The sequence below is a fragment of the Rutidosis leptorrhynchoides genome, chromosome 3, assembly GCF_046630445.1.
Source record: "Rutidosis leptorrhynchoides isolate AG116_Rl617_1_P2 chromosome 3, CSIRO_AGI_Rlap_v1, whole genome shotgun sequence".
Lineage (NCBI taxonomy): Eukaryota > Viridiplantae > Streptophyta > Magnoliopsida > Asterales > Asteraceae > Rutidosis > Rutidosis leptorrhynchoides.
In genome coordinates, this window is record NC_092335.1 from 571,821,553 (window position 1) to 571,844,557 (window position 23,005).

General features: G+C 34.9%; 1 non-coding gene across 1 annotated transcript; it reads left to right on the forward strand.

Annotated features, from left to right (window-relative positions):
* Positions 1-22,042: 22,042 nt before the first annotated feature.
* Positions 22,043-22,149, forward strand: LOC139903276 (small nucleolar RNA R71). The gene has a single exon (XR_011778107.1). It is a non-coding gene; the product is annotated as a small nucleolar RNA R71 (small nucleolar RNA).
* Positions 22,150-23,005: the final 856 nt, after the last annotated feature.

Genomic DNA, 23,005 nt, shown 5'->3' on the forward strand with positions numbered 1-23,005 from the left:
GCGTAAGCATCATCTTGTCCCACTTGCTCTAGATAGGTATTCCACCATGTTAACGCAGAACCTGTGAAGGTATGCGTAGCGTACTTCACTTTGTCCTCTTCAGTGCACTTACTTATGGCAAACACCGATTTAACCTTCTCGGTCCACCGTTTCAATCCGATTGGTCCTTCGGTTCCATCAAATTCCAAAGGTTTGCAGGCAGTGAATTCTTTGTAGGTGCATCCTACACGATTTCCTGTACTGCTAGATCCAAGGTTATTGTTGGTATGTAACGCAGCCTGTACTGCGGCTATGTTTGAAGCTAGAAAAGTACGGAATTCCTCTTCATTCATATTCACGGTGTGTCGAGTAGTCGGTGCCATTTCCTTCAAAATAGTTAAATGGAACAAGTTAATCATACAGAATATTAAGAGTAGTTAATAGTATTTCGTAGCATAATATGAACTCATTTATAAAAGCTTTTTCTTCATATTAGCGTTTTATAAGTTTAAATTCGGGTAGTACCTACCCGTTAAGTTCATACTTAGTAGCTAATATACAATTCAACTACTACAATTCTATATGAAAAACTGATTATAATAATATTTCGCGTTCAAACTTTTATACAATATTTTACAAACTTACAATACCGCTTATTTTACATAAAGCATGAAATATAGCACACAATAACTTTGATACAAGATAGTTATGAAGATAATTCTAGCTAGTACACAAGTCGTTCAGCAAAGGCAATAAAGACACGTAATTCATACGTCCAGAAACAAGTCATGCATTCTGGTTTTACTAGGACTACTTCCCATCCTTGGTCTTGTGGAACATAACCGTTATGGCCGTTGATAAGACAGCGTGTTGTAACGTCGTCAAAGGGGCGAGGGTTACGTAATGTCCAACAGTCCCGTAACAATCTAAAAACCTCATTTCTTACCCCAATTACCGAATCCGTCACTTGTGGAAATGTTTTGTTTAATAGTTGTAGCCCGATGTTCTTGTTCTCACTTTGGTGAGAAGCGAACATTACTAATCCGTAAGCATAACATGCTTCTTTATGTTGCATGTTAGCCGCTTTTTCTAAATCACGAAGTCCAATATTCGGATATATTGAGTCAAAATAATTTCTTAACCCGTTGCGTAAAATAGCATTTGGGTTCCCCGTAATATATGCGTCAAAGTAAACACATCGTAACTTATGGGTTTCCCAATGTGATATCCCCCATCTTTCAAACGAAAGTCTCTTATAAACCAAGACATTCTTGGAACGTTCTTCGAATGTCTTACAAACTGATCTCGCCTTAAATAGTTGTGCCGAGGAATTCTGGCCGACTCTAGACAAGATTTCATCAATCATGTCTCCGGGTAGGTCTCTTAAAATATTGGGTTGTCTATTCATTTTGTGTTTTTAAACTGTAAAATAGACAAGAGTTAGATTCATAAAAAAATACTTATTAATACAAGCAATTTTTATATATATCATAAAGCATAAGCACACTATATTACATATATTACACCACACGAATACAACTATCTTATTCCGACTCGCTCGTTTATTCTTCTTCGGTTTTGGTTCGTTTTGCCAAGTTTCTAGGGATATATGATGTTCCCCTAATACGAGCCGTCGTTTTCCACATTGGTCTAGAAAAACCTGGTGGTTTAGAGGTTCCCGGGTCATTGTTACAACTTAAGGACTTCGGGGGTTGACGATACATATAAAGTTCATCGGGGTTGGAATTAGATTTCTCTATTTTTATGCCCTTTCCCTTATTATTTTCTTTTGCCTTTTTAAATTCAGTTGGGGTAATTTCTATAACATCATCGGAATTCTAGTCGGAATCCGATTCATCGGAGAATTGGTAATCCTCCCAATATTTTGCTTCCTTGGCGGAAACACCATTGACCATAATTAACCTTGGTCGGTTGGTTGAGGATTTTCTTTTACTTAACCGTTTTATTATTTCCCCCACCGGTTCTATTTCTTCATCCGGTTCCGATTCTTCTTCCGGTTCCGATTCTTCTTCCGGTTCTGACTCTTCTTCCGGTTCCTCTTCGGGAACTTGTGAATCAGTCCACGAATCATTCCAATTTACATTTGACTCTTCATTATTATTAGGTGAGTCAATGGGACTTGTTCTAGAGGTAGACATCTATCACATAATATCAAACGCGTTAAGAGATTAATATATCACATAATATTCACATGTTAAAAATATATAGTTTCCAACAAAATTTGTTAAGCAATCATTTTTCAAGTAAAAACGGTCGAAGTCCAGACTCACTAATGCATCCTAACAAACTCGATAAGACACACTAATACAAAATTCTGGTTCTCTAAGACCAACGCTCGGATACCAACTGAAATGTCCCGTTCTTATTGATTAAAAATGTTCCATATTAATTGATTTCGTTGCGAGGTTTTGACCTCTATATGAGACGTTTTTCAAAGACTGCATTCATTTTAAAACAAACCATAACCTTTATTTCATCAATAAAGGTTGAAAAAGCTTTACGTAGATTATCAAATAATGATAATCTAAAATATCCTGTTTACACACGACCATTACATAATGGTTTACAATACAAATATGTTACAACAAAATAAGTTTCTTGAATGCAGTTTTTACACAATATCATACAAGCATGGACTCCAAATCTCGTTCTTATTTAAGTATGCGACAGCGGAAGCTCTTAATAATCACCTGAGAATAAACATGCTTAAAACGTCAACAAAAATGTTGGTGAGTTATAGGTTTAACCTATATATATCAAATCATAATAATAGACCACAAGATTTCATATTTCAATACACATCCCATACATAGAGATAAAAATCATTCATATGGTGAACACCTGGTAACCGACATTAACAAGATGCATATATAAGAATATCCCCATCATTCCGGGACACCCTTCGGATATTATATAAATTTCGAAGTACTAAAGCATCCGGTATTTTGGATGGGGCTTGTTGGGCCCGATAGATCTATCTTTAGGATTCGCGTCAATTAGGGTGTCTGTTCCCTAATTCTTAGATTACCAGACTTAATAAAAAGGGGCATATTCGATTTCGATAATTCAACCATAGAATGTAGTTTCACGTACTTGTGTCTATTTTGTAAATCATTTATAAAACCTGCATGTATTCTCATCCCAAAATATTAGATTTTAAAAGTGGGACTATAACTCACTTTCACAGATTTTTACTTCGTCGGGAAGTAAGACTTGGCCACTGGTTGATTCACGAACCTATAACAATATATACATATATATCAAAGTATGTTCAAAATATATTTACAACACTTTTAATATATTTTGATGTTTTAAGTTTATTAAGTCAGCTGTCCTCGTTAGTAACCTACAACTAGTTGTCCACAGTTAGATGTACAGAAATAAATCGATAAATATTATCTTGAATCAATCCACGACCCAGTGTATATGTATCTCAGTATTGATCACAACTCAAACTATATATATTTTGGAATCAACCTCAACCCTGTATAGCTAACTCTAACATTCACATATAGAGTGTCTATGGTTGTTCTGAAATATATATAGATGTGTCGACATGATAGGTCGAAACATTGTATACGTGTCTATGGTATCTCAAGATTACATAATATACAATACAAGTTGATTAAGTTATGGTTGGAATAGATTTATTACCAATTTTCACGTAGCTAAAATGAGCAAAATTATCCAATCTTGTTTTACCCATAACTTCTTCATTTTAAATCCGTTTTGAGTGAATCAAATTGCTATGGTTTCATATTGAACTCTATTTTATGAATCTAAACAGAAAAAGTATAGGTTTATAGTCGGAAAAATAAGTTACAAGTCTTTTTTGTAAAGGTAGTCATTTCAGTCGAAAGAACGACGTCTAGATGACCATTTTAGAAAACATACTTCCACTTTGAGTTTAACCATAATTTTTGGATATAGTTTCATGTTCATAATAAAAATCATTTTCTCAGAATAACAACTTTTAAATCAAAGTTTATCATAGTTTTTAATTAACTAACCCAAAACAGCCCGCGGTGTTACTACGACGGCGTAAATCCGGTTTTACGGTGTTTTTCGTGTTTTCAGGTTTTAAATCATTAAGTTAGCATATCATACAGATATAGAACATGTGTTTAGTTGATTTTAAAAGTCAAGTTAGAAGGATTAACTTTTGTTTGTGAACAAGTTTAGAATTAACTAAACTATGTTCTAGTGATTACAAGTTTAAACCTTCGAATAAGATAGCTTTATATGTATGAATCGAATGATGTTATGAACATCATTACTACCTTAAGTTCCTTGGATAAACCTACTGGAAAAGAGAAAAATGGATCTAGCTTCAATGGATCCTTGGATGGCTCGAAGTTCTTGAAGCAGAATCATGACACGAAAACAAGTTCAAGTAAGATCATCACTTGAAATAAGATTGTTATAGTTATAGAAATTGAACCAAAGTTTGAATATGATTATTACCTTGTATTAGAATGATAACCTACTGTAAGAAACAAAGATTTCTTGAGGTTAGATGATCACCTTACAAGATTGGAAGTGAGCTAGCAAACTTGAAAGTATTCTTGATTTTATGTAACTAGAACTTGTAAAATATATGAAGAACACTTAGAACTTGAAGATAGAACTTGAGAGAGATCAATTAGATGAATAAAATTGAAGAATGAAAGTGTTTGTAGGTGTTTTTGGTCGTTGGTGTATGGATTAGATATAAAGGATATGTAATTTTGTTTTCATATAAATAAGTCATGAATGATTACTCATATTTTTGTAATTTTATGAGATATTTCATGCTAGTTGCCAAATGATAGTTCCCATATGTGTTAGGTGACTCACATGGGCTGCTAAGAGCTGATCATTGGAGTGTATATACCAATAGTACATACATCTAAAAGCTGTGTATTGTACGAGTACGAATACGGGTGCATACGAGTAGAATTGTTGATGAAACTGAACGAGGATATAATTGTAAGCATTTTTGTTAAGTAGAAGTATTTTGATAAGTGTCTTGAAGTCTTTCAAAAGTGTATAAATACATATTAAAATACTACATGTATATACATTTTAACTGAGTCGTTAAGTCATCGTTAGTCGTTACATGTAAGTGTTGTTTTGAAACCTTTAGGTTAACGATCTTGTTAAATGTTGTTAACCCAATGTTTATAGTATCAAATGAGATTTTAAATTATTATATTATCATGATATTATCATGTATGAATATCTCTTAATATGATATATATATACATTAAATGTCTTTACAACGATAATCGTTACATATATGTCTCGTTTAAAAATCATTAAGTTAGTAGTCTTGTTTTTACATATGTAGTTCATTGTTAATATACTTAATGATATGTTTACTTATCATAGTATCATGTTAAGTATATATATATCCATATATATGTCATCATATAGTTTTTACAAGTTTTAACGTTCGTGAATCACCGGTCAACTTGGGTGGTCAATTGTCTATATGAAACATATTTCAATTAATCAAGTCTTAACAAGTTTGATTGCTTAACATGTTGGAAATATTTAATCATGTAAATATCAATCTCAATTAATATATATAAACATGGAAAAGTTCGGGTCACTACACAAGCTTTGCCCACTAATGATGCATGGGTCGTAGTTTCGTTCCTAAAGCAACTCTTTTCTAGGTTTGGTTCCCCGAAAGCTTTAATTAGTGATCGAGGAACTCACTTTTGTAATTCCCAACTCGAAAAGGTGTTGAAACGGTATGGGGTAACCCATAAAGTTTCGACATCCTACCATCATCAAACGAATGGGCAAGTCGAAAACACCAACCGAGCTTTAAAGAGGATTCTTGAGAAAACTATTGGTTCTAATCCTAAGGAGTGGTCGTTTAAGCTAGATGATGCCTTATGGGCATTTAGAACGGCGTACAAAACGCCAACCGGAACCACTCCTTTTCGGTTACTTTATGGCAAAGCGTGTCATCTCCCGGTGGAGATTGAACACAAAGCTTATTGGGCTCTAAAAACGAGCAATCTTGATCTTAAGGAGGCGGGTCGCCTTCGGTTGAGTCAATTGAATGAGTTAGAAGAGCTAAGGCTCGATGCGTATGAGAACTCATTGATTAGTAAGGAAAGAACGAAGAAGTGGCACGATAGTCGCTTGAATGATCCTAAAGAATTTAAGGAAGGGGATCGTGTGCTACTTTTCAATTCGAGGTTTCGTTTGTTTCCCGGGAAGTTAAAATCTAAATGGTCGGGACCTTTTGTTGTTCGAAAGGTTTATTCTCATGGGGCGGTTGATTTGGTAAATTTGAAAGGGGAAGAGTTCAAGGTTAACGGTCATCGGTTAAAACACTATGTCGATAGGCCGCAAGAGGTGGACAATGAGATTAAACTCATCTTTACCTCTAACGACGCGTAATAATCATGGTTAAAACCATTGTTGTAGAGTTTGTATATTTTTGTGTTTGTTTGACAATATGTGCAATATAATCATGCTTGGATTTTTGTTGGGGTTAGCTTGGTGGTTTTAGGTTGAGAAAATGGGATTTAAAGGTTTAAAAATACAAAATTCTGGTGTACCAGCACATGGAGCGCCGCTCCAGATCATGGCGCGCCGCGCCACTTTGAGATACCTGATGTACCAGATATTGAAAAAAGCTCGACATGATTTTTCAGTTAATCGGAGCGCCGCGCGACCCTTTGGAGCGCCGCGCGGATACCCTGCGCGCCGCGCCATTTCCTGTCGGCCGGCTGTTTTTTTTCTTTTAATTAAAATCAAACCCGAATTTTTACATCCACACAATTAGAAACGGGTTGGTAGCTGTATTTACCCCAATTCCTTTTATTCTTTTCATTCATAACATCTCTTTAACACTTACAAACACTTTGATTTTCAAAACCCTAAATCTCAAAACTTTGATTTCTTGTTTCAATTAACTTCAATCTTTCAAGAATGGCTCCCACCAAGGTCCGAATTTGTTTCTTTCTAACTAATTTCATCTTATTATGTGTAATTGTTTGTTTAATTTTTGAGTATCATGATGAATTAGTGTGGGGTTGCTTTAATTTGGGTTATGTGATTCAATTAGTCATGGGTTTTGTTAGATTATCATTGTATGCTTTGATTTCATGATTAATTTGTGTTTTTTTGGAAAGTTTAACATGAACCTAGGGTTTGTAGGTTTAAAAATCCGAATTTTGTAAGTGAGAAAGGGGATATTTGCTTGAAGGTGTGGTAGTTCTTGAATTGTTCATGTGTTTTTGAGCTAGTGTGGGGTTGTGTCCATATGGGCGGGTCAAATTGTTTTGAATGACTTGAGCTATATTGTTCTAATTATGTGTAATGCCATGCTAGTAAGGATTAAACATATGATTTTGAATTGTGATGAAGTTTTTGTTAATGGTTGTTGGAATTGGTAAAAGTTGCAAACATGATGAGTTTATTGGATTGTTGGAATCTAAATGGGTGATAAGTAATCATGTTTGTCATGTTTTGTAGTGACCCGAATTTTTCCATGTTTATATATATTAATTGAGATTGATATTTACATGATTAAATGTTTCCAACATGTTAAGCAATCAAACTTGTTAAGACTTGATTAATTGAAATATGTTTCATATAGACAATTGACCACCCAAGTTAACCGGTGATTCACGAACGTTAAAACTTGTAAAAAAACTATATGATGACATATATATGGATATATATATATATATAGTTAACATGATACTATGATAAGTAAATATATCATTAAGTATATTAACAATGAACTACATATGTAAAAACAAGACTACTAACTTAATGATTTTTAAACGAGACATATATGTAACGATTATCGTTGTAAAGACATTTAATGTATATATATCATATTAAGAGATATTCATACATGATAATATCATGATAATATAATAATTTAAAATCTCATTTGATATTATAAACATTGGGTTAACAACATTTAACAAGATCGTTAACCTAAAGGTTTCAAAACAACACTTACATGTAACGACTAACGATGACTTAACGACTCAGTTAAAATGTATATACATGTAGTGTTTTAATATGTATTTATACACTTTTGAAAGACTTCAATACACTTATCAAAATACTTCTACTTAACAAAAATACTTACAATTACATCCTCGTTCAGTTTCATCAACAATTCTACTCGTATGCACCCGTATTCGTACTCGTACAATACACAGCTTTTAGATGTATGTACTATTGGTATATACACTCCAATGATCAGCTCTTAGCAGCCCATGTGAGTCACCTAACACATGTGGGAACCATCATTTGGCAACTAGCATGAAATATCTCATAAAATTACAAAAATATGAGTAATCATTCATGACTTATTTACATGAAAACAAAATTACATATCCTTTATATCTAATCCATACACCAACGACCAAAAACACCTACAAACACTTTCATTCTTCAATTTTCTTCATCTAATTGATCTCTCTCAAGTTCTATCTTCAAGTTCTAAGTGTTCTTCATAAATTCCAAAAGTTCTAGTTTCATAAAATCAAGAATACTTTCAAGTTTGCTAGCTCACTTCCAATCTTGTAAGGTGATCATCCAACCTCAAGAAATCTTTGTTTCTTACAGTAGGTTATCATTCTAATACAAGGTAATAATCATATTCAAACTTTGGTTCAATTTCTATAACTATAACAATCTTATTTCAAGTGATGATCTTACTTGAACTTGTTTTCGTGTCATGATTCTGCTTCAAGAACTTCGAGCCATCCAAGGATCCATTGAAGCTAGATCCATTTTTCTCTTTTCAAGTAGGTTTATCCAAGGAACTTAAGGTAGTAATGATGTTCATAACATCATTCGATTCATACATATAAAGCTATCTTATTCGAAGGTTTAAACTTGTAATCACTAGAACATAGTTTAGTTAATTCTAAACTTGTTCGCAAACAAAAGTTAATCCTTCTAACTTGACTTTTAAAATCAACTAAACACATGTTCTATATATCTATATGATATGCTAACTTAATGATTTAAAACCAGGAAACACGAAAAAACACCGTAAAACCGGATTTACGCCGTCGTAGTAACACCGCGGGCTGTTTTGGGTTAGTTAATTAAAAACTATGATAAACTTTGATTTAAAAGTTGTTATTCTGAGAAAATGATTTTTATTATGAACATGAAACTATATCCAAAAATTATGGTTAAACTCAAAGTGGAAGTATGTTTTCTAAAATGGTCATCTAGACGTCGTTCTTTCGACTGAAATGACTACCTTTACAAAAACGACTTGTAACTTATTTTTCCGACTATAAACCTATACTTTTTCTGTTTAGATTCATAAAATAGAGTTCAATATGAAATCATAGCAATTTGATTCACTCAAAACGGATTTAAAATGAAGAAGTTATGGGTAAAACAAGATTGGATAATTTTTCTAATTTTAGCTACGTGAAAATTGGTAACAAATCTATTCCAACCATAACTTAATCAACTTGTATTGTATATTATGTAATCTTGAGATACCATAGACACGTATACAATGTTTCGACCTATCATGTCGACACATCTATATATATTTCGGAACAACCATAGACACTCTATATGTGAATGTTGGAGTTAGCTATACAGGGTTGAGGTTGATTCCAAAATATATATAGTTTGAGTTGTGATCAATACTGAGATACGTATACACTGGGTCGTGGATTGATTCAAGATAATATTTATCGATTTATTTCTGTACATCTAACTGTGGACAACTAGTTGTAGGTTACTAACGAGGACAGCTGACTTAATAAACTTAAAACATCAAAATATATTAAAAGTGTTGTAAATATATTTTGAACATACTTTGATATATATGTATATATTGTTATAGGTTCGTGAATCAACCAGTGGCCAAGTCTTACTTCTCGACGAAGTAAAAATCTGTGAAAGTGAGTTATAGTCCCACTTTTAAAATCTAATATTTTTGGGATGAGAATACATGCAGGTTTTATAAATGATTTACAAAATAGACACAAGTACGTGAAACTACATTCTATGGTTGAATTATCGAAATCGAATATGCCCCTTTTTATTAAGTCTGGTAATCTAAGAATTAGGGAACAGACACCCTAATTGACGCAAATCCTAAAGATAGATCTATTGGGCCTAACAAACCCCATCCAAAGTACCGGATGCTTTAGTACTTCGAAATTTATATCATATCCGAAGGGTGTCCCGGAATGATGGGGATATTCTTATATATGCATCTTGTTAATGTCGGTTACCAGGTGTTCACCATATGAATGATTTTTATCTCTATGTATGGGATGTGTATTGAAATATGAAATCTTGTGGTCTATTATTATGATTTGATATATATAGGTTAAACCTATAACTCACCAACATTTTTGTTGACGTTTTAAGCATGTTTATTCTCAGGTGATTATTAAGAGCTTCCGCTGTCGCATACTTAAATAAGGACGAGATTTGGAGTCCATGCTTGTATGATATTGTGTAAAAACTGCATTCAAGAAACTTATTTTGTTGTAACATATTTGTATTGTAAACCATTATGTAATGGTCGTGTGTAAACAGGATATTTTAGATTATCATTATTTGATAATCTACGTAAAGCTTTTTAAACCTTTATTGATGAAATAAAGGTTATGGTTTATTTTAAAATGAATGCAGTCTTTGAAAAACGTCTCATATAGAGGTCAAAACCTCGCAACGAAATCAATTAATATGGAACGTTTTTAATCAATAAGAACGGGACATTTCATGTTTTGGGTTATGTTGATGTATGATTATGGTTCATGAGTTGTTTTGTTTTAAGGGATAATGTGGTTTGGTTGAGAGTGTAGTTTTTGACATGTTTTTTTTAAGTATAATTTGTTAACTTGGAGATTGTTTTCGAAAGTGGATTGGCATGAAACATGATTTGGTTGTGAATGGTACTTGGTGTCTATTATTATGACTAACATTAACTTTTGAGTTTGTTGTTTTGTTTTTATTATTTGTTTCATTAATGTAGAGATCAAGAGGATCCCAGGAACAACCAAGGAAACCACCGAATAATCCTGAATTATGGTTATCTCATATCTCGAATAATGAGGATTTGGAGGAAAGGTTCACCACAAATAGCGCTCGTCCGATTGAGCGAACTTATTATTTAGATTGGACGCATCTCTCATCAGCGGGTCCTAATATTGTTCGGGAGTTGCGTCGTTACTTGTGGGTAGTCTATGCGGGCAATGAGTTGAGGCCTTATGAAAGGTTATTTGAGATTAATGAGGATATTTATGAGCAGATAACTATAGAGTTTTTCTCAACTGTTAGTTGTCGACCTCGAGTCTCTCCGACCGAGGCAGATTTCTTATCATTTTGGCTTGGCGGGTTAGAGCGTCGTATGTCTAAGATTGAGTTGGCTCGGGCATTAGATCTATATCCTGAGTTGACTGATAATGATTTGAGGTGGCATTTGATGAATTGCAGAGTGTTTGGGGAGCAAGTTTTCAGTGAATTATTGGCCAACTGTGGCAACTGCTAGTGCTGGTCCGTTTAGTTCGAGTCGAAGTGTTCAGTCGATGCTTAGACTTCCCGAGGATCGAATAATTTTTAAGATGATAGCTACTATGTTTATGGCAAGGAGAAACGCAAACAAAATTCAGCGAAGGGATCTTTGGATCCTACAACAAATTAAACTGAGGGAGCCGATCGATGTCCCATGTATGTTAGGGGTATGGTTGCAGGAAATTGGAATGGACAACCGCACGGAATGCCCATTGTTAGGCGGGCATTTTGTTACTAGGTTAGCTCGGGCGTTTTCGGTCCCGACGAGTCGATGTGATGTGGTGGGAGTTGAGGCGATGCCCACCAATATTCTGTTTCTCTCTAAGGCTGAGTTTATCCGTCGTGGTCCAGCAGGATGGGTTTTGTGGTCTGATGAAGAGCAACAGCAACAGCCAGGTGACGGTGCAGGTCGAGGACGTGGACGTGGAGCTAGTCGATTCACGTAAGAGGCTGGGGGCTCGAGTGGTGCGAACGTACAGGGTACGTGGTCAATGGGTGAAGAGAGTTGGAATTCTTTGGTGAACAGTGTGGACGGTCTTCATTTAGAGTACAGGGACAGCAGGTCAGCATATGATGCTCAGGTGGAGCATAATCAGCGGATGTTGGCAGAGCAGCGTAGGCATAATGAGGATTTGATGACTTGGCACCAACAAAATTATGGGTCGATTAACACAACACTAGGACAGTTTGGAACAGAGTTGGGTCATTTGGGAGAGCGTGTTGACAGGGTTGAGTACGATGTTAGGGGAATTAGGGTCCACAATCAGTGGGAGATCCATCAGCGACAAATTCTGCGTCAGATGCGTCATAACCCGGAGGCGTATATTCCGACGCGAACTACCATTCCCGATTATACGTCTGTTACTCCTCCGAGACCGGATCCTTCATATAACCCGTACCAAGCTTCTCAGGATACGTATGGTGTGAACTGGGACCCTACCAGAGATTTTTGGCCAGGAAGTGATTGATTGTTGCGCGTGATTATGTTGTAATTTGTTTTAAACTATTTCCATTTCGTTGGTTTGTACTTGGATAATTTTTTTTTATTTTGCTTATGTACTGTGGATTTATTTAGGGACAAGGCGTTTCGGTACCGGGTGGTGCCACCTTGTCCCATTTATGTAGTTCGTGTGTTTTTCTTTTCTTAGGTATGTTGGTGAAACAAATTTATTTTCAAGTCTAGCATTAAGTTCAGCAAAACTACTTGTGATGATATTGGTGTGAGGATCGGGAATGGACGATGTTCTTATGCTGGCAGTCAGTTCAGCGCCATCTGTCACTGTCATTCCACGATTAGTGGTTAAGCTCGATAAGTTTTTATTTTTCTTACCCTTTCGATTTTAATCCATTTTTTTATCTCAAGTAATGGGGACATTACTTGATCTCAAGTGTGGGGTGGGGGATGTAAAATCTCTCGGGTTGGTTGTTAATAGAATCATCATTATTTTGGTTTTGATATCTAAAAGACTTGACGTTTCACGGGGTTTTGGTCGTAAAAAAATAAATTGAAAAATTTAGAAAAAAAAAATGAAAAAATTAGTTAGCGAAAAAGAAAAAAAAAATAGAAAAATAGTTAAAAATTCGACCAAAATCCTTGTTTAAGATTTGGCTTGGTATTTTTTTTATTTTGTGAATTTGGAGAAGCCAAAAGTGTTCCACATGTTCATTTCCATTGAACATGAAATCCTACTAGTTCAAAGAACTCAATAGTAGGTCACCTGTACCAAAACGGGTGTAAACTGTGAGAGAGCGGTGATTGCATAGCGCGATTGTGACCGAATCACGTGCCAGATCAAAAACTTTTGGTTACTTGGTATAGCAGACTTCCGAAACTATATCATTTTATTATTGCATCATTTAATGATGTGATACTGTGGGAAGAGGAGCCTTGAGCTTCACCAGTGCTGTCCTTTTTAGGAGCAATAGCTACGTGCTTGTGTTTGCTTAGACAACACAACCCATAGCTAAAAGCTATGGAACCCGAAGGTTTTCGGGATTTATCGGGAGTAAAGTCTTCCGAAAGTTGTTTCAAAACCAGTGTCAATTGAAACAGATTGGCACTTTCGAGTGACTCAGATCCACTCATTAAGGAAGTAAAGTCTTCCGACCGTTCTACTTGGTACGTATACCTCTTAAGCGTGCCATTTCATTACCCATCATTTCACGATGAGGTACTGTTAGAGGAGAAAGTCTTGAACTTTCAAAACATGTTCATTATTTTGAATGTGAAATCCTACATGAACATAACAGTTCATACGTAGGTCACTTGTACAAAAACGGGTGTCAACCGTATGAACGGTGATTGGATCGTGTGGTCAAAACCGGGCCATGCGCTAGATCAAAAACTTAAACAGGGCGGTCTTCATTGTTTCTCCTAACAAGGACAATGATGCGCCCGACCACCTAACATAACCACATAGGATGTATCCATTCCATCCTTAAGGGAGTCAAGTCTCCCGAACGACACACTTGCTGATTCATTTCAGAAGTTGTAGTCCAGACCAGTTGTAGGGTGACGAAAAGTCTTGAAAAGTCATTGCTAAAATCGACTGGAAATCTACCAGGCCTCAACGTTAAACAGGGAAACTGGTAGTCGAAGCTTATCTCAATGAGGGAGATTTGCTAGCCAAATGGGAAGCGCACCATGATACACAAAATGTCAGTGATTGATCAGATTCTCAGTGGATAACCTCCGGAAAGGTAAGATATCAGCTTTTAAGCCTGATGAACTTCAATCTTTATGATTGACTTAACGGATTAGATGATTACCTCATAATTGTCGATGATATTCGGACGTAATGTGTATCCTCCTAAGCACATTATTTTCTACCGACATCTCGCGATGTTAGGTACTGTGGGAGGCTTGGCTTGACCAATTGCGGGGTAGCTCGTGCGTTCTCTTGGCACACATGTTCCATTGTTATATCTCTGGTGCTCGGTTCCCACTTGATTCCCGGTTCCATTGAAGACTTATGTTATGATTCGAGATTCTCTATTTCATCATTACGGTACGTTATCGAGATTATTTTGGTTACTATATTCGTTCATATTGTTTGCGGTTGGGAAGTTACATCGGGGGAATGCAAGTGGGAACCATGGTTGTTATTTATTCCAAATCGTGCCCACGCTAGTTGCTTGTTTAGTTTCTCGTTCGTTTGGTTCTACATACATGTTTGAAGACATTATTATATGGTAGAAGATTATTATCGAGTTTATTTGCTTAAGGACAAGCAAAACTCTAGTGTGGGGTTGTTTGATATCGCATATTTTATACGCATTTTCCTTAGCGATATCGGGTACATTTTGGTCCTTTTGGATACGATTTGGAATTATTTCGGTGAAAGTTGTGAAAAGTTTGAGTTCCAAGACCAAGGAGGTTAATTTTGAAGTTATTTGATGGTTTTGGGTGATTTTCGATGTAAACGAGTGAAAGGGTTTGGTCCGATTCGAGTTTTGGTGTTTGTATTAAGTTTTTCAGCTCATTTCAGCAAAAGTGATATGGAGCGCCGCTCCAAAAGGTGGCGCGCCGCGCCATTACACATAAAATACAGTTCGAGCGCTTTTAAAAGGCAGATTTCGGCTCATCAGTTATTTGGCGCGCCGCGCGAGGAAATGGCGCGCCGCGCGAGTAAGGGCGCGCCGCGCAAGATCTTAACCGGGTTCAGAATTTCACCTATTTAATGCCCGAAAATTACCCTAATTGATCATTATCGTATCCAGACGAATTCCAGCAGCTTTTTGACGAACTTAGGTGATTTTTGGGGGATTTTCAAGGTCATTCTAAGGTATCAATGAAAGGACCCGTTCATATACATTATAAACGATTCACAATAGTTGATTACATCGCGAGGTATTTGACCTCTATATGATACATTTTACAAACATTGCATTCGTTTTTAAAAGACAAACTTTCTTTACAACGAAAGTTGACGGCATGCACACCATTTCATAATACATCCAACTATAATTGACATAATAATAATCTTGATGAACTCAATGACTCGAATGCAACGTCTTTCAAAATATGCCATGAATGACTCCAAGTAATATCCTTAAAATGAGCTAATGCACAGCGGAAGATTTCTTTAATACCTGAGAATAAACATGCTTTAAAGTGTCAACCAAAAGGTTGGTGAGTTCATAAGTTTATCATAACAATCATTTCAATATATTAATAGACCACAAGATTTCCGTTTATAAATATATATACACTCGCAAGTGTATAAAAGTATTCTATAAGTTGTAGGCACCCGGTAACAAGCCTTAACGTTCATGTTTTACCCTCTGAAGTACACCAGATCAGGTGTGTTTAAAATAACCTCGAAGTACTAAAGCATCCCATAGTCAGGATGGGGTTTGTCAGGCCCAATAGATCTATCTTTAGGATTCGCGCCTACCGTACATAGACAAGTAGTTTAATGTTACCAAGCTAAGGGTATATTTCTGGTTTAAACCCACGTAGAATTAGTTTTAGTACTTGTGCCTATTTCGTAAAACATTTATAAAAACAGCGCATGTATTCTCAGTCCCAAAAATATATATAAAAGGGAGCAAATGAAACTCACAATACTGTATTTTGTAGTAAAAATACATATGACGTCATTGAACAAGTGCAATGTTGGCCTTGGATTCACGAACGTATCAATATTGAGATTCAATATTGCAGGAAAAGTACGTAGACGCAACGGAGATGATAAACACTAGTTTGACTCACGAGCAATACTCCCGAACCATACCCATAACCTCCATAGCTTTAACCCATAATTTCCTTAGCTCTATCCCGCTCAAAAAATAATTTCGAAATCACTCGGACAACACTCCGTCGTAATATTTTATGTATACTGATAATATCTTGAAATAATACGGAGTAAATATATATATGTAAATTGATTGAGAGAGTTTAGAGAAAATATTTTCAAGTTTCTATCAAATAATGAAACCTATTGAATTCTATTTATAATAGATTTTTGAATTATTAAAGTGAATTATTAAAGTATGAATTATTAAAGTGAATTATTAAAGTATGAATTATTAAAGTGAATTATTAAAGTATGAATTATTAAAGTGAATTATTAAAGTTAAAGTAAAGTAAAAGTAAAGTAAAGGTAAAGTTAGAGTATAGTAAAAGTATAAAATCTATGTATGTATAATACGCGTATAAATATATATAATATTAATTTAAATCGTTATATATATATTTAATGAAATAAAATATAAATATCGTTATATTTATTATGCTAGTTAAGTAATGAGTTGTCAAAAGTGATTCTAGATATTTATAAAAGTTATATATGTTTTAATAATAAAGTTCTTTTTAAACTAAAAACGTTTTTGTACGTTTAAAAATAGATTAATAGAATATTATGGAAACCAATTCTCCACTAGCTTTTGTCTAACTTTCGTAAATGACACTTTTTATTTTTATTTATAAATAGCTTTACAAATTATTCCGAATATCGTTAAATGAATAGATTTTCTCAAATCATAGTGGACCTCTCAACAGAGACTTGTAATCATAATTCAATGTTTCTGATAATTCAATCATTTAATATATTTTTTTTAATTTCGTCGATAATCATATTGAAACAAATACGTTCATATAAAGCATTATACGTTTAAATACTTTGTTGACATTTTCAATTTATAACATATACACATATACATACATATTCATATATGTTCATTTAATGGTTCGTGAATCATAGGAATTTGGTCGAGGTTTAAATGAATGTATAAACATAGTTTAAAATCCTTGAGATTTAACTTAATAAACATTGCTTATCGTGTCAGAATAAAATAAAGATAAAGTTTAAATTTAGTCGAAAATTTCCGGGTCGTCACAATCAATCATTCCGGAAACAAGTCTCGATTCGTTTATCTTTCAGGATTCAATCATTGATTAGGTTAATCTCTTGTCATAAACAATGAATTTCTCTATTACTTTATTTGTGATTTTTATTGTTGCCATGATTATTGGCTAAGTTCTTTAATGTTTGTCTAGATTTAATAACCTATGTATTGGATGCTACTTATCAGTTGTTTGATTAATTTACGATGATTTGATGTTTGAATTAAAGAACCATTCTTATTGAAGCTAGACTCTTCGATTCAATTGGTTGTGTACTTGTTTGATAGGACGAGAGTTCATTAATTTAGTGCATTAATTTACAATTGGTTTGTCTTAATTGATTGTTTGCTTACTCGGAGACGAGAGTAAATTGAATTCAAAAGGCTAGACGAAATAGGGGTGAATTATGCGCAACGAGAGTTGGTGTGATTGTGATTTGAGTCTTCATCTCAGTTGAACTGTTTAGTCACAATTAGGAGGTCTTAGGCTACGGGGAATTCCGTGTCGTGTAATCTTAATTGAATTGTTTGCGCTGGGGAATTCCAGGTGAACCGACTAGATAATTCACATAAGTTAGATAATAACTGGGGCTTAATCTAAATGCATCCAATACTAGGTGAAAAAGGTCTAGACAAGCATTCGTTTTTTTTATTTGTTTACAACTATCTTATTTTACTCATTTGTTTGCTTTAAAGCTTAAAACTGAAAACACCAAAAATATTGTTCAATCTTGTTATTAATTAAAGCTATCTTTGATTTTGGCTAATCGTTAAATAGCCAACCAAACAAATTATCTCGTAATTCAATTTTCTAGATTTAACTTAGTTTAATTCATTAGTTACAATCTTAATTTTCACGTCTAAACTGTCCTTGGAACGATCTTGGATTTACCAACTTTATTCTATTGCACGATCGGGTACACTGCCCGTTAGTGTGTAGTAAATCTTTAAACCGGTTTTTCCCATTATAAATAATAGACGCGATTTCACACATCAGCTTCATCTCCGAATACACATCGGCGTATTATTCCATCGGGACAACTTTTAAACAAATGTGGATCTTCCCAGAAATAGTGTTTTATATCACTAAAGAATTTCTTTCGTTTTTGGTACGACAATCCTTTTTCAATGAATCTACATACTAAGTAGTTTGCATAGTCTGCAAACCATGGAATTTCATTATAATCTATCTTCAATAGATATTCATCAGGAAAGTTGTCTTGTATGGCCGATTCATTTAGAACTTCTAATTCAGGATTTTCAAGACGAGAAAGATGATCAGCGGCGAGATTTTCTCCTCCCTTTTTGTCTCGGATTTCAATATCGAATTCTTGTAATAGTAAGATCCAACGGATTAATCTTGGTTTAGCATCTTGTTTCAAAAATAGGTATCTAAGAGTAGAATGGTCAGTATAGACCACCGTTTTAGCTAGAACGAGATATGAACGAAATTTGTCAAAAGCAAAGACAATAGCAAGGAGTTCTTTTTCAGTAGTTGTGTAATTCGTTTGTGCTCCTTGTAACGTCTTAGTAGCATAATATATAGGTTGAAATCGTTTTTCAATCCTTTGTCCTAAAACTGCTCCCATTGCAAAATCACTTGCATCGCACATTAGTTCAAACGGTAGACTCCAATTTGGAGTTATCTTGATCGGCGCATTAGTGAGTTTTTCTTAAGAATATTAAAAGATTTGATGCATTCATCTGAAACGATGAATGGAGCATCCTTTTCTAGGAGTTTATTCATAGGAGTGGCAATTTTAGAAAAATCTTTTATGAAACGTCGGTAAAACTGGCATGCCCTAGAAAACTCCTAACTCCTCTAATATTGGTGGGATGTGGAAGTTTAGCAATTACATCTACTTTAGCGCTATCCACTTCAATTCCTTCCTTTGAGATTTTATGTCCAAGAACGATGCCTTCTTTAACCATGAAATGGCATTTCTCCCAATTAAGTACTAGATTTGATTGTTCGCATCTAATAAGCATTCGTTCAAGATTAACTAGACATGTTTCAAAAGTATCACCGAAGACTGAAAAGTCATCCATGAAAACTTCCATGCATTCTTCTATCATATCGTGAAAAATTGCCATCATGCACCTTTGAAAGGTTGCAGGGGCGTTGCAAAGTCCAAATGGCATGCGTTTGTAAGCAAAAGTACCATAAGGGCACGTGAATGTGGTTTTCTCTTGGTCCTCGGGTGCTATTGGAATTTGAAAATATCTGGAAAACCCATCAAGAAAACAATAGTAACTATTTCCGGCTAATCTTTCCAACATTTGATCAATGAAAGGTAAGGGAAAGTGATCTTTTCTGGTGGTGTCATTTAATTTTCTATAATCAATACAAACATGCCATCCTGTTACAGTCCTAGTAGGAATAAGCTCTTTTTTCTCATTTGTAATGACAGTCATGCCACCCTTCTTAGGTACGCATTGAACTGGGCTTACTCATGGACTATCAGAAGTTGGATAAATTAAACCTGCATCAAGCAGTTTAATAATTTCTTTCTTAACAACATCTTGCATATTAGGATTTAGTCTTCGTTGGCGTTGCACATACGTTTTATGACCTTCTTCCATAAGGATTTTATGTGTGCAATACGAAGGACTTATTCCTTTAATATCATGAATTTTCCATGCAATAGCTGGTTTATGAGCTTTTAGCACAGAAATAAGTTGTGATTTTTCATTTTTGGTAAGAGAAGACGATATTATTACAGGTAATTCAGATTCACCATGTAAATAAGCGTATTCCAAATGGTTTGGAAGTGGCTTTAACTCTAATGTCAGTGGTTCTTCTATCGATGATTTATATCGATATCTATCTTCCTCTTTTAGCATTTGAATTTCTTCTGTTTTTGGTTCATATCCATTAGCCATAAGTGTAGCTAACATTTCAGTTTCATCAATTGGTTCAGTTCCTTCTCCTAAAGAACATTCTCCTGTTCCTTGTAATTCTGGAAATTCTTCTAACAATTCTGCATGTGAATCTATAGTTTGAATATAATAACATGTATCATCTGCAGATTGCGGTTGTTACATTGCTCTATCAACAAAAAAGGTAACACTCTCGTCCTCTATACTTAGGGTCAGTTTCTTACCAAACACGTCTATTATTGCTTTGGCCGTGTTTAAGAATGGTCTTCCTAATATGAGAGGAACTCGAGAATCTTCTTCCATGTCCAGAATAACAAAATCTACTGGAAATACTAAAGTACCAACTTTAACTAGCATATTCTCCATTATCCCTCTAGGATATTTTACTGATCGATCGGCTAGTTGTATACTTATTCGTGTTGGTTTCAATTCTCCAAGGTCTAGTTTAGCGTATAGTGAATACGGCATTAGATTTATACTAGCACCTAAGTCTGCCAATGCTTCTATTGAACTAAGACTACCCAGAAAATATGGAATTGTGAAACTTCCTGGATCAGATAATTTTTCTGGTATCTTATTCAACAGCACTGCAGAACAATTAGCAATCATTGTAACAGCCGAGAGTTCTTCCATTTTCTTTCTATTTGTGATTAGATCTTTCAAGAATTTGGCATATCTAGGCATTCCTGAAATCACATCAATGAAAGGAAGATTTACATTTATCTGTTTAAACATATCCAAGAATTTGGATTGCTCGGCTTCAAGTCTCTCTTTTTTCATTTTATTCGGGTAAGGAAGTGGTGGTTGGTATGGTTTAACATAAGGTTTAGCCTTAATTTTGTTATCTTCATTATCCTTTTCAACTACCGGTTCTTTTTCCTTATCTTGTTCAGATTGTGGTTCTTGTGGAGTAGGAATAGCTTCATCAGAAATTACAGGTATTTCAGGTAGTTTAAGTGTAATACCACTTCTTGTGGTAATGGCTTTAGCTGTTTCATTCCGGGGGTTAGCATTTGTATCACTAGGTAAACTTCCCGGTTTTCTTTCACCTATCAACCTTGCTAGGTTGCTCACTTCTTGTTCCAAATTTTGAATAGAAGCTTGTTGATTTCTAAATGCTTGAGCATTTTGTTCATTGGTTTGTTTCTGAGATGTGAAAAACTGCGTTTGAGATTCAACTAGCTTCGACATCATGTCTTCTAAATTTGGCTTTTTATCATCGGTTTGAGGTGGTTTATTTTGAAAATTAGGTCTTTGCTGGTTGTAAGTATTATTGGATACTTGTTGATTACTAGGACCTTGTTGGTTGTTGTATGGAACATTTTGGTTATAATTCTGGTTTTGATTGTAGATTGGTCTTGGCGGTTGATAATTATTCTGATAATTATTTCCAGGCCTTTGGTTTATGTATGAAACATTCTCTCTTTGTTCCATTGTTAGTTCAATACTGAGACAATCTTTTGTCAAATGTGGCCCTTCACACTGCTCACAACTAATTCTTATTGAGTGGATATCTTTAGTCATCTTTTTCATTCGTCTCTCGACAACATCTATCTTTGCGGAAATGGAATCTAAGTCATGGCTAGAATCGGCTCTAGCTGCTTTAGATGATCTAACGATATCTTTTTCTTGGTACCACTCATGTGAGTGGGAAATAGTATTATCAATAATTTTGTAAGCGTCAGTTGCTATTTTCTTCATAATGGAACCACCAGCTGCTATATCTATGTCTTTTCGTGTAGTGATGTCGCATCCTTGGTAGAATATTTGTACTATTTGACAAGTGTCTAAACCATGTTGCGGACATCCTCTCAATAACTTTCCAAATCTTGTCCATGCTTCATATAGAGTTTCATTTGGCTTCTGTGTGAACGTAACAATTTCTCCTTGAAGTCTTACGGCTTTAGATGCTAGAAAGAATTGTTTAAGAAATTTTTCAACTAAAACGTCCCATGTATCAATTGCCCCTTAAGGTAATGATTCTAACCAATCTTTGGCTTCTCCCTTTAAAGTCCAGGGAAATAACATGAGATATATCTATTCATCCTCCACTTCTCTTATTTTGAATAAAGTACAAATCCTGTTAAAGGTACGAAGATGTTCATTTGGATCTTCCTTCGGCGCACCACTAAATTGGCATTGATTAGTTACCATGTGTAGAATTTGTCCTTTGATTTCATAATCTGGCGCATTAATGTCTGGTTGAGTAATTGTGTGACCTTGGCCAGTGCGTTTAGCTCTCATTCGGTCTTCCATACTTAGAGGTTCCAGATTTTCCATGATTGAATTTGTTGAATCTGAATCACTGGAGGATTCTGATTTAATGATTTGTTCCTCGACAATCTCTGTTTGAATGATTGGTGGTTCCGGAGGAAAGATTAATGGTTCAGGATCTATGAATTGTCCCTGAATATTCTCCGGATTCTCAATTATGAGGTCGGGTTCAAAAAATGGATTATCGGAAATTTGAATTGGAGTACTTGGTCGACTGGATGACGATTCTAAAGAAAAATCAACGGCGACAATATTTTCTAGATGTCTTGATCGAGTTACAGGTGGTGAACGTACAAAAGGTGGTGAACGTTTTGCTCGGTGCATTCACTGAATATCCTATTAGTTATAAAAGATAAAAATTATATAAGTTATCAAATTAATAGACTTTTCTGCTTTTGCCCACGTTTCGAATAGCCAATAGATGCAGCAAGGAGCCAGAACCCTTTAAATCGGAAGCTCACAACTCAGCCACTAACAA